This window comes from Rhinopithecus bieti, unplaced genomic scaffold (assembly GCF_001698545.2).
Source record: "Rhinopithecus bieti isolate Rb0 unplaced genomic scaffold, ASM169854v2 scaffold_947, whole genome shotgun sequence".
Classification (NCBI taxonomy): Eukaryota; Metazoa; Chordata; class Mammalia; order Primates; family Cercopithecidae; genus Rhinopithecus; species Rhinopithecus bieti.
This window is the reverse complement of record NW_016803664.1, coordinates 2763155-2773482: the sequence shown is the minus strand read 5'-3', so window position 1 is coordinate 2773482 and position 10328 is coordinate 2763155. Positions and strand designations below refer to the sequence as shown.

The 10328-nt window shown below is 38.7% G+C and overlaps 1 protein-coding gene and 1 pseudogene across 5 annotated transcripts in view; both read left to right on the top strand.

The window, feature by feature from the left end:
* CGNL1 (cingulin like 1) overlaps nt 1-10328 on the top strand; it is a 178306-nt gene that overhangs the window by 110553 nt on the left and 57425 nt on the right. The gene's annotated exons all lie outside the window — the stretch shown is intronic.
* On the top strand, nt 6662-7070 carry LOC108545074 (ribonuclease UK114 pseudogene; annotated as a pseudogene).

Sequence of the window (10328 nt, the reverse complement as noted above, 5' to 3'; positions counted from 1 at the left end):
AAAAAAAAAAAAAAAAAAAACACCTTTTTAACAAGGTCTTTGAAAGGTAAAAGTCTTTAGTTTTGATGAAGTCCAATTTAGTTTTTTCTTCTATGGGTTGTGCTTTTGGTGTCAAGTCTAAGAATTATTTTCCTACCTTGGAGCCCAGATATTTTCTCCTGCGTTTTTGTTTTCTAAAGGTTTTGTAGTTTTACATTTTACATTTAAGTTCACAGTCCATTTTGAGTTAAATTTTGTGTAAGACGGAAGTTTAGTTTGAGGTTTATTTATTTTGCCTGTGAACATCCAGTTGCTCCAGCGCCATTTGTTGAGAGGGTTATTCTTCCTGCAATAATTGCTTTTGAACCTCTGTAAAAGTGGCTTGGGCATTTTTGTGTTAATTTCTGGGCTCTCTATTCTGTTTCACTGACCTGTGTGTCTGTCCCTCTACCAATATCACATAGTCTTGATGACTGTGGCTGTATTATGTCTTAAAATCTGGTAGACTGAATGTTCCACTTTATTGTTTTTCAAAATTGTTTTAGCTATTCTAGCTACTTTACCTTTTCTTTTTTTCTTTTTCTTTTTCTTTTTTTCTTTTTTGAGATGAAGTTTCACTCTAGTCGCCAAGGCTGGAGCGCAATGGCACGATCTCTGCTTACTGCAACCTCTGTCTTCAGGGTTCAAGCGATTCTCCTGCCTCAACCTCCTAAGTAGCTGGGATTACAGGCACCCGCCACCTCGCATGGCTAATTTTTTTGTATTTTTAATAGAGACGGGGCTTCACCATATTGGCCAGGCTGATCTTGAACTCCTCACCTCAGGTGGTCCGCCCACCTTGGCCTCCCACACTGCTGGGATTACAGGAGTGAGCCACCATGCCTGGCTTACCTTTTCATATAAATGTTAGAATAACCTTGTCTATATATAGAAATTTTGCTGAGATTTTGATAGGTTGAGTATGACTATGTTGAGTATTCCGGTCCATGAACATGGTCTAAGTAAATCTCCATTTATTTAGATGTTCACTGCTTTCATCATATGATTTTGTATTTTCTTTTTTTTTTTTTTTTTGAGATGGAGTCTCACTCTGTCGCCCAGGCTGGAGTGCAGTGGCCGGATCTCAGCTCACTGCAAGCTCCGCCTCCCGGGTTTACGCCATTCTCCTGTCTCAGCCTCCTGAGTAGCTGGGACTATAGGCGCCCGCCACCTCGCCCGGCTAGTTTTTTGTATTTTTTAGTAGAGACGGGGTTTCACCGTGTTAGCCAGGATGGCCTTGATCTCCTGACCTCATGATCCGCCCGTCTCGGCCTCCCAAAGTGCTGGGATTACAAGCTTGAGCCACCGCGCCTGGCTGATTGTGTATTTTCAAGCATATAAGTCCTGTATGTGTTGTGCTAGACTTATACCTAAGTGTTTAATGTTTTTGAGTGATTATAAATGGCATATTTTTACATTTTAGTATCCTTCTGTTCATTGCTAGTATACAGAAATGCAGTTGTATGTTTTTATTTATGTTTATTTTATATCTGGACCTTTATTTCTTTACCTTGCTGAAATCACATATTCTACAAAGTTTTGTGTGTGTGTGTGGCGGGGGGCGGGTAGATTCCTTGGGATTTTTTATGTAGACAGTCATGTCATCTGCAAACAGGGACAGTTTTATTTCTCGCTTTCTGATCCTTTCTAATTTATATACCTTTTGCTTCTTATTTCCTGCCTTATTAGGCAGGCTAGAAGCTCCAATACTGTGTTGAATCAGAGTGGTGAGAGCAGGTATCCTAGCCTTAGTCTCAGTCTTAGGGGGAGGTTTTCAGTTTCTTACTGTTAAATATAATGTTAATTATAGATCTTTTGTGAATTGAATGCTCTTTAGTTGAGAATGTTCCTCTCGATTCATAATTTGTTTGGAGTTTAAAGAAAATTTAAATCATGGATGAGTTTTGTCAGATGCTTTATCTGCATTTGTTGATATGATAGTGTGATTTTTCCCTCTTGATTTTAAAATATCAAACCAGCCTAGCATTCCTGGAATAAACTTCACTTGATCCTACTGTATCATTCTTTCATACATTGCTGACTTTTATTTGCTTGTAGTTTGTTAAGGATTCTTGTGTCTTTATTAATGAGATACATTGGCTTATAGTCCTTTTTTCATTTTTTCCTTTCTTTTAGGGTACTATTTGGATTTTGGTATTGAATAATACTGACATCATTAAATGAGTTGGGAAGGATTCCTTCCTCTTCTATTTTCTGGAAAAGATTGTGTAGAGTTGATGTTTATTCTTTTTTAAATGCTAGGTAGAATTCTCCAGTGAAACCAGTTAGACCTGGACATTTCTTTTGGGGGAGTTTTAAAATATGAATTCAATTTCCTTAATAGTTATGAGGCTATTCTAATTACTATATTTAATATTGCCTAAGTTGTGGTAGTTTGTACTTTTTAAGTAATTGGTCCATTTCATCTTAGTTGTTAGATGTGTGTCGAGTTGTTTATAGATGTCTGCAGGGTCTATGGTAATATATCTTGTTTTATTTCTGATATTGGTAATTTGTATTTCATCTTTTTTTTGTTTGTCTTACCAGAAGTTTGTCAGTCTTACTGATTTTTTTTTTTTTTAGCATTTGATTAGTGCTTTTGATTTTTTTATTTTTTGTTTTACTTTAAGTTCTGGGATACATGTGCTGAATGTGCAGGTTTGTTATATAGGTATACATGTGCCACAGTGGTTTGCTGCACCTATCAACCCATCATCTAGGTTTTAAGCCCCACATGCATTAGGTATTACTGTCCTAATGCGCTTCCTCCCCTTACCTCTGAATCCACTGACAGGCCCCGGTGTGTGATGTTCCCCTCCCTGTGTCCATGTGTTCTCATTGTTCAACTCCCACTTATGAGCGAGAACATGCAGTGTTTGGTTTTCTGTTCCTGTGTTAGTTTGCTGAGGATGATGGTTTCCAGCTTCATCCATGTCCCTGCAAAGGACATGAATTCATTCTTTTAAAAGAATCAGTTTTTGATTTCATTGATTTTTTTTTATTTTTTCTTTTTTTTTTTATGTTTTCAGTTTCATTGATTTCTGTTCTGTATTATTTCCTTCCTTCTGCTTGCTTTGGGTTTATATTGCTCTTCCATTTCCAGGTTCTTGAGGTAGGAGCTTCAATATTGAATTCAGACTTTTCCTTTTTTCTAATATCAACATTTAATGCCATATATTTTATTTTAATTTCCATTCAGGTCAGTGTGTGTTTTAAAAAAAATTTTCTTGAGGCTTGCTCTTTGACCCATGGATTATTTGGAAGTGTGTTGTTTAATTTCTAAGTGCTTGGGTATTTTCCTGTTGTCTAGTTCGAGTCCATTTTGGTTAGAAAACTAGTCTGTATGATTTCAGTCCTTTTACATTTGTTGAGGTTTGTTTTATGGCTCAGGATATAGTTTATCTTGGTATATATTCTTGAAAAGATTGTATATTTTGCTAGAAAGAGATTTCAGAAATGGTAAATATGAATCAACCTGAAGGATAAAAATAAATGATTTTTTCCCCTTTGGCAATAGAAATATTGTTACTGGTTGGACAAGTTATCTTTACTCACAGCCTGAGTTATACAAAAAATAGGAATACATCCTTTTTGGTGGTTTACAAATCTAATTATATTTTCATGTTAAAAGTAAGCAGTGGAGGATATGTGAAGTGTCATATTATTTGCCACAGAGGTTTTTTTCCCATTCAAATTGTAATTTTGTGGAATTTTTTATTTTGTAGTTGCTTTAGTGAAAAGAAATGATAGAAAAGATTGTTTTAAATGAAATTGAAAAATGCATAAGAGTATAGGGTAGAAAAAATATATTTTGGATCATACTTTTGACAATACCTTTTTCCTCTCTTGCAATACATTTGGAGGATCTTTTCAGATAGACGTACCTAGAATGTCCTGTGTGCCATTCTTTGATGGCAGCAGCACAGCCCTCTGGATGCTGATTTAAGAGGAATTTAGCCACCTGCCATTTCTTTCTTCTGGTGCCCCATCTCAGTAACCTCTCCTAATAGTCTAACATTAGCCTTCTAGAGAAATTCAAAGGTCTGCCAAGGTCAGTCAGCAAACCAGTCAAGGGCCAGGAAGTCAGGAATGTGTGAGTAGCTGAGTCAGGGGTCTGGAATCAGAAGTGAGGGTGAGTCAGGGACAGGGCCAGGCTGACTCAGGCGAGCTGAGGTGGTGACCTGTGCAATCAGCTGCCTTCCTGGTGCTCCAGGGCAGGGGCAGGCTCACTATGCTGAGGCCTGAAACTTCACCTCTTTCAGGGATCAGCTAATAGATGTGGCCAAGGAATTGGGTCCCAGTCAACCTTCCCTGCCTCTCCTGTGTTAGGTCACCTGTCAGAAAAATATTAACCAAATTTTAGGGCCACATGACTTTGTTTCTCTTTGTGGAAATGGGAATGATATCACTGCAAAGAGTCAGGAAAGAGGTCGTGGAGGGAAAGGAAGAGCGGGGCAAATAAATCAGCGAGAAAGAGAGAAACAGGGGTGGAAAGCCAGACAGATACTGGGCGCTTCTGCAAAAATTGTAAACTGTTCTTATCACCAAGTCCGGTCCATTCTGTCACTCAGATGAGTCTGTCCAGTCTTCCTCTCTTATTCCCAATATTTTAGCCTTTTAGCTGGAGTCCTACCACACAGCTGTGGATTGATTGGAGAGAATGAGTGAGAACAGCTTGTCAAGGGTGACCTTCAGCTTTTACATTAGGTGACTGGGTGAATATTGGAGGCATTGAGGAGGACCAGAGGAGGTCCATGTCTTGGAGTGGTAAGTGGGATGAGGACTTCCATTCTGTGCATGTTGAATCTGACCGTGTTGAGTTTGAGGCATCTGTGGGATACCCGAAGAGGGGTGTCTGGCACAAAAGAAAGGCTAGGCTGGAGCTACTGATTTTGGTTGGGCCCAACAGGTGCTTGCAATAGTTGCGTGCTCCTAAGGCAGAGGCTGTTTGCATTCTGTCTTTGTTTTATATTTCCACTGGGAGTGCTGTTTTAGAACTTCTTACAGATGTCACAATAATTGTAGACCTGTCCCTACCAGCCATGCTTGAGGTATTATGTAGATAATCTACTTCTTTGCTGCTAGTTTTCCCAGCCCGGTTCAACTATTTCCTGATGCAAGTGAAGCTTTTAAGTGGACAAACTTAAAATACCTTTATTACCAGTGCAACCACACTAAACTGTAATTGCCCAGCAACTAGAAATACCAGAATTAGACACTTTATTGTATGTGCGCATTTTGATGGAGGGAAGAGATGAGTATTTGCAAATTCATATTATTATGAAGAACAAGAGTATTTCTCCTTGGGAGATGTGTTTTCCAAGATGATAAATGAGTTCCAGAGAACAACTTTTCTTTCTTTTCTTGAGCTTATTCAACTTTTTTTTAAAGCTTATTTTGACTTGAGCCAACATTACTTATTTTCAGGTATACAGAGCCAAAAAAAAGTTAAAGAGGAGGATTGGCTTATTGTTGTTATTCTAGGCAGAAGCGATACTTAGTGGGAACATTTGGCCAGGACTAATATACTGGGTTAGGATACGTATTTTTCTCAAAAGCATTTTGAGGAATTCTTAAGGGTTGGCATGCTCTGATATTGGTAATAATGTTAGTATCATTGGTTGCTACCAAATGAATCTATATACTCAGATTTTCCTTTTGTTCAGATTATTTTACATTTTAAAAAGGTCCATGTTGAGGCAGATATTTATACAGAATCAAGTGATTGGAATTGTGATTAGTTGCTAGCTTTGCAGATTATGCTGTTACTGAGAACATTGCCTTTACTGGTTTTTAACTTCTCTTAATGTGCAGCTCTGCAAAACAGAGTTGCTGTAAAAGTTCAAATGCTGCCAGATAGGCTAAGTGAGGAGAAGAAAACCTTTAGATTACCTCTCTCAAAGAGGGTCACCAATATTCTACAGTCTCTGGATATAGTTTTTGAGTATACAGAGGGTACGAGGTTTTGCATGGACGGATGTTTTCATTTCTTTGGCCTGTATACCTGGGAGTAGAGTTGCTGGGTCATAAAATAACTGAGGAACTCCCAAAATGTTTTCCAAAGTGACAGAACCATTTCCCATTCCCCTAGTTATGCCTGAGGGTCCTCATTTCTCCACATCCTCTCCCACACTTGTTATTATCTGCCTTTTTGTGATAGCCATCTTTGTGGGTGTGAAATGGTATTTCATTGTGGTTTTGATTTGCATTTCTCTGATAACGAATGATATCAAGTATCTTTTCATGTGCTTATTGGCCATTTGTATGTCTTCTTTGGAGAGCTATGTGTTCAGATTCTCTGCCTATTTTAAAATTGGGTTGTCTTTTTATTATTGAGGTGTAATGGTTCTTTATATATTCTGGATACCAGTCTCTTAGTACATATTTAATTTGCGAAATTTTTCTCCCCTCTTTGGATTGTCTTTTCACTTTTTAAATGCTATCCTTTGAAGTGCAAAGATTTTTAATTTTCATGATGTCCAGTTTATCTACTTTTTTTCTTTTGGTACTTGTGTCATATCTAAGAAACCATTTCCTCATCCAAGGTCATGAAGACCTTCTCTTCTGCAGTCGAGTGAGAAGTGAGCAGAATTGGTGTAGGGACTGCTTCTCCCAGAGGGGGTGCAAGAGAGAAGGCTTAGCCATGTCATCCTTGATTAGAAAGGTGATCAGCACTGAGAAAGCCAAAGGGTACAATGGTCCCTACAGTCAAGCTGTGTTAGTTGACAGGATCATTTACGTTTCAGGAGAGCTAGGCATGAACCTTTCGAGTGCACAGCTTGTACCAAGAGTAGGTAACAGAAGAAGCTAAACAGGCCCTTAAGAACGTGGGTGATATTTTGAAAGCTGCAGGCTGTGACTTCACTAATGTGGTAAAAACAACTGTTTGGCTAGCTGACACAAATGACTTCAGGGCTGTCAGTGTAATCTACAAACAGTGTTTTAAGAGTGGTTTTTCTACTAGAGCTGCTTACCATGTTGCTGCTTTGCCCAAAGGAGGCCGGGTTGAAATTGAAGCAGTAGCTGTTCAAGGACCTCTCAAAACAGCCTGACTAAAAGTGGGCCCAGTGCTGTCTAGTTCGGAATTTTTAACATCTTAATTGTCACAGTTGATGTAACGTCTTAATTAACATCTTGATTTTTATAATTGATGAAAAGTGTAAGTTTGACTAAAGTATCCAAAGTTATGGAAATACTGTATAATAGAACTAAACATGAATTGAAGATTAGATGATGAATCCAGTTACTGATGTTACAAATTACACTTATGCACACCAATGTCACTGAATGTACGGAAGAGATACTCATTACATAGTTACTCAAATAACAGGGAAATAACATGTAGGAAAGACGAGTTATTGTTCCTGAGAAATAATCAAGAGCCTACCTAATTCCAATAAATTTAGTGTTGTCACATATTTAGTTGTGTCGGTTATGTGATTCTGGTAATTCTGCTTTTACTAGTTTAAAAATCAAAATATTTAAATTTGAATGGTAGGGGTAAAGAAATAGAAAATAGACCAAAACTTTATGTAGATAATATTTTTCTAATGGATAGAAAATAGACATGCAGATTTAAGATTTACTCTTTTTCTAAGAATTTGATAGCTTTAGCTCTTACATTTAAGTCTATGACTCATTTTGAATTAAATTTTGAACATAGTGTGAGGTAGGAGTCTATTTTACTGTTTTGCATGTAATATTAGTTGTCTCATCACCGTTTGTTGAAGAGATGATTCTTGCATCATTGAATTGTCTTAGCACTATTCTGTTCCTCTTGAGTTTTATTTTCCAGGCTCCCTACCATTCAAGTTGTTTCTCAGACATTAGTTTTGGTGCCGAAGCTTGGATATTAAAGCATCTACTCAAGAGAGACTGTTTAGACTAGAAGCAACTGAGATACTACTAACTAGTAAGTTCAAGTTAGGGTTACTGCCATTGTAAGTAGGTGAGAGGTTGTGAGAGAAATTAGAGAGATTGTGAGGAAAATTAAGCTGTTATTAGAAAAATAAAAAGAGTAGTGTTTTCTCTGGATATCTGGAGGTCGGGGAAGCATATTTTCAACGTTGCTTTGTGTGCAGCCTTGCTAATGGTAACTTGGTTACCTGGAGAGATTTCGTGACAGACACAATATCTCTACTGTAGACTGGACTTTTACACATGCACAACAGTAGTTACTTGAAATAGTGAAAAAAATGAAAATAAGCAATAAAAATCAGGAGTTCTCATAGTGGCTGTGTGACCTCAGGCAACTGCTCCAACCTTGTTTTATCTTATGTTAAATGGGGATACTGAATTTATGACCTCTGTCCCTCTCTGGCATTAAAGTTCTGTGATGTTGATGCATTTGAAGATGATGTTAACATGGCCAGGCTTTGATGTTTAGAAACCACATTATGAAAACCTACCTAGCAGTGCCAGAAAGTAAGGAAGTGTTCCAAACACACACACACACACACACACACACACACGCTCACATCGATGAGGTATGGCAGAGGGACACAGGAGCCAAATACAGAAGCTGCCAGTGGCCAAAGTCACAAAATAAGGTAGTATTGGATTATAACCCCCAAATAAAATAAATGCATGTGGGTTCTTACTGATATAACAAGTAATTGAATACATAAATGGGGAATAATAGAGGAATCTACCTTCTGGAAGAGTTCCAAGTAATTTATTTAGATATGTTGCCTTCAAGTAGGTAGGGGCTCACTCCCCACTCTTGAAGTTGGGCTGCACATAGTGAATTCCTTCCAGAGCGTACAGGATGAAGCGGGGGAGAAAAGAGTCACTTTTGCTGGCGGGTTGGGGAGTCACTGGAGAAACCCGACAAACATTATGTCAGCCAGGTGATCAGTTTCAGCATCAATCACATTGATAGTATATATACACCCTTGATAGGATATGCTGATAATGACACTTTACCTTTGTGGTCTTTCTACCCCAAACATCAGACAAATTCCAACTGAGGAACATCCTGCGAATATGCCTTGCCCAGTACTCCTCAAACTGTTAACAGTCATCAAAACCAGGGAAAGTCTGAGGAGCCGTCACAGCCAAGAGGAGCCTGAGGAGCTATGATGACTAAATGTGATGTGGTGTCCTGAATGGGATCAAGAGTCAGAAAAGGACGTTAGGTAAAAACTAAGGAAAGCTGAATACAGTATGGACTTTGGTTAATAATAAGAGATCAGGATTAGTTCATTCATTATGACACACATACCATGTTCGTGTGAGATGCAGTAACAGGGGGAAGCCGAGTATGGGATGAAAGGGAATTTTGTATTATTTTAGCAGTTTTCTATAATCTAAAGCTTTTATAAAGATAATTTTCATTTAAAAAAACCTACCTGGGGGAATATTCTAACACCCAGTTTGGTGCCTCTTCTGTGAAGTCATCCTCAAGCAGCCTCCTTCCCACAGTGCCACTGCTTTCTCCGCGGCACCACTTGCATCTCTGTTCTGCCACTGGCACTGCAGTTAACTTCTGCTCTTGTCTGCCCTGCAAGGCTGTAAGCTCCTCATTCATCTTTATGCACAGCTTCTGGCACACAGGAGGCACTCACATGTTTGTTAGCTGATACAACGAAGGAATGAGCCCCAGAACGTATATTTCCTGAATCCACCACATGTACCAGTTTTTGCTCTGAGTTCCTGAACTCAAAGATGCTCGCATTGTAGCTAAGAGGCAGGATAGTAATGGGATCATGATGCCCATGATGTAGGAAGAACAGATGAATCTGCATTATAGAAGAGTTCCAAATAATTTAGGAAGATAAAGGAATGCCTATTCTGTCTACTTTAGAGAACAGCGTAAGGTTTGCAATGAGAATGTATCAGAAAAGTGCTTTAAAAATATGTTTATCCCAAGAAAGATGCAAACAGTACTAGGACCAACTCCCCTCCTCCTCCACCTTCACTCCCCACCAACTCACTTCCGGATATTTCCAGTCAGAGACTTTATTTCTTCATTTAAGGCTTTTACTTTTTGAAATCCTCCGGTATGATGACTTATCTGGAGGCATACACTTCATTTATCAACTAAAGCCTTAGGTTTCTCACACTGGTGAAGGCAGAACCTGGAGACCTGCCTATAGGAGGCACCTCTTAAGGGAGGTTAGAGGATCTGATCGATTCAGTGATCCCAGAAATTGAGGTTGAAAAGATGAGGTGGGCCTAACTTGATTCGTTTCCTCCAAGGCAGCACCCGCATTTCAGGATTACACTCCAATCCTCCCTAATAGCGCAGGGCACAGATTAAGGAGGGCTAGGTTTTCATTTGCAAAGAAACTTTGTGAGCAATAGATCTG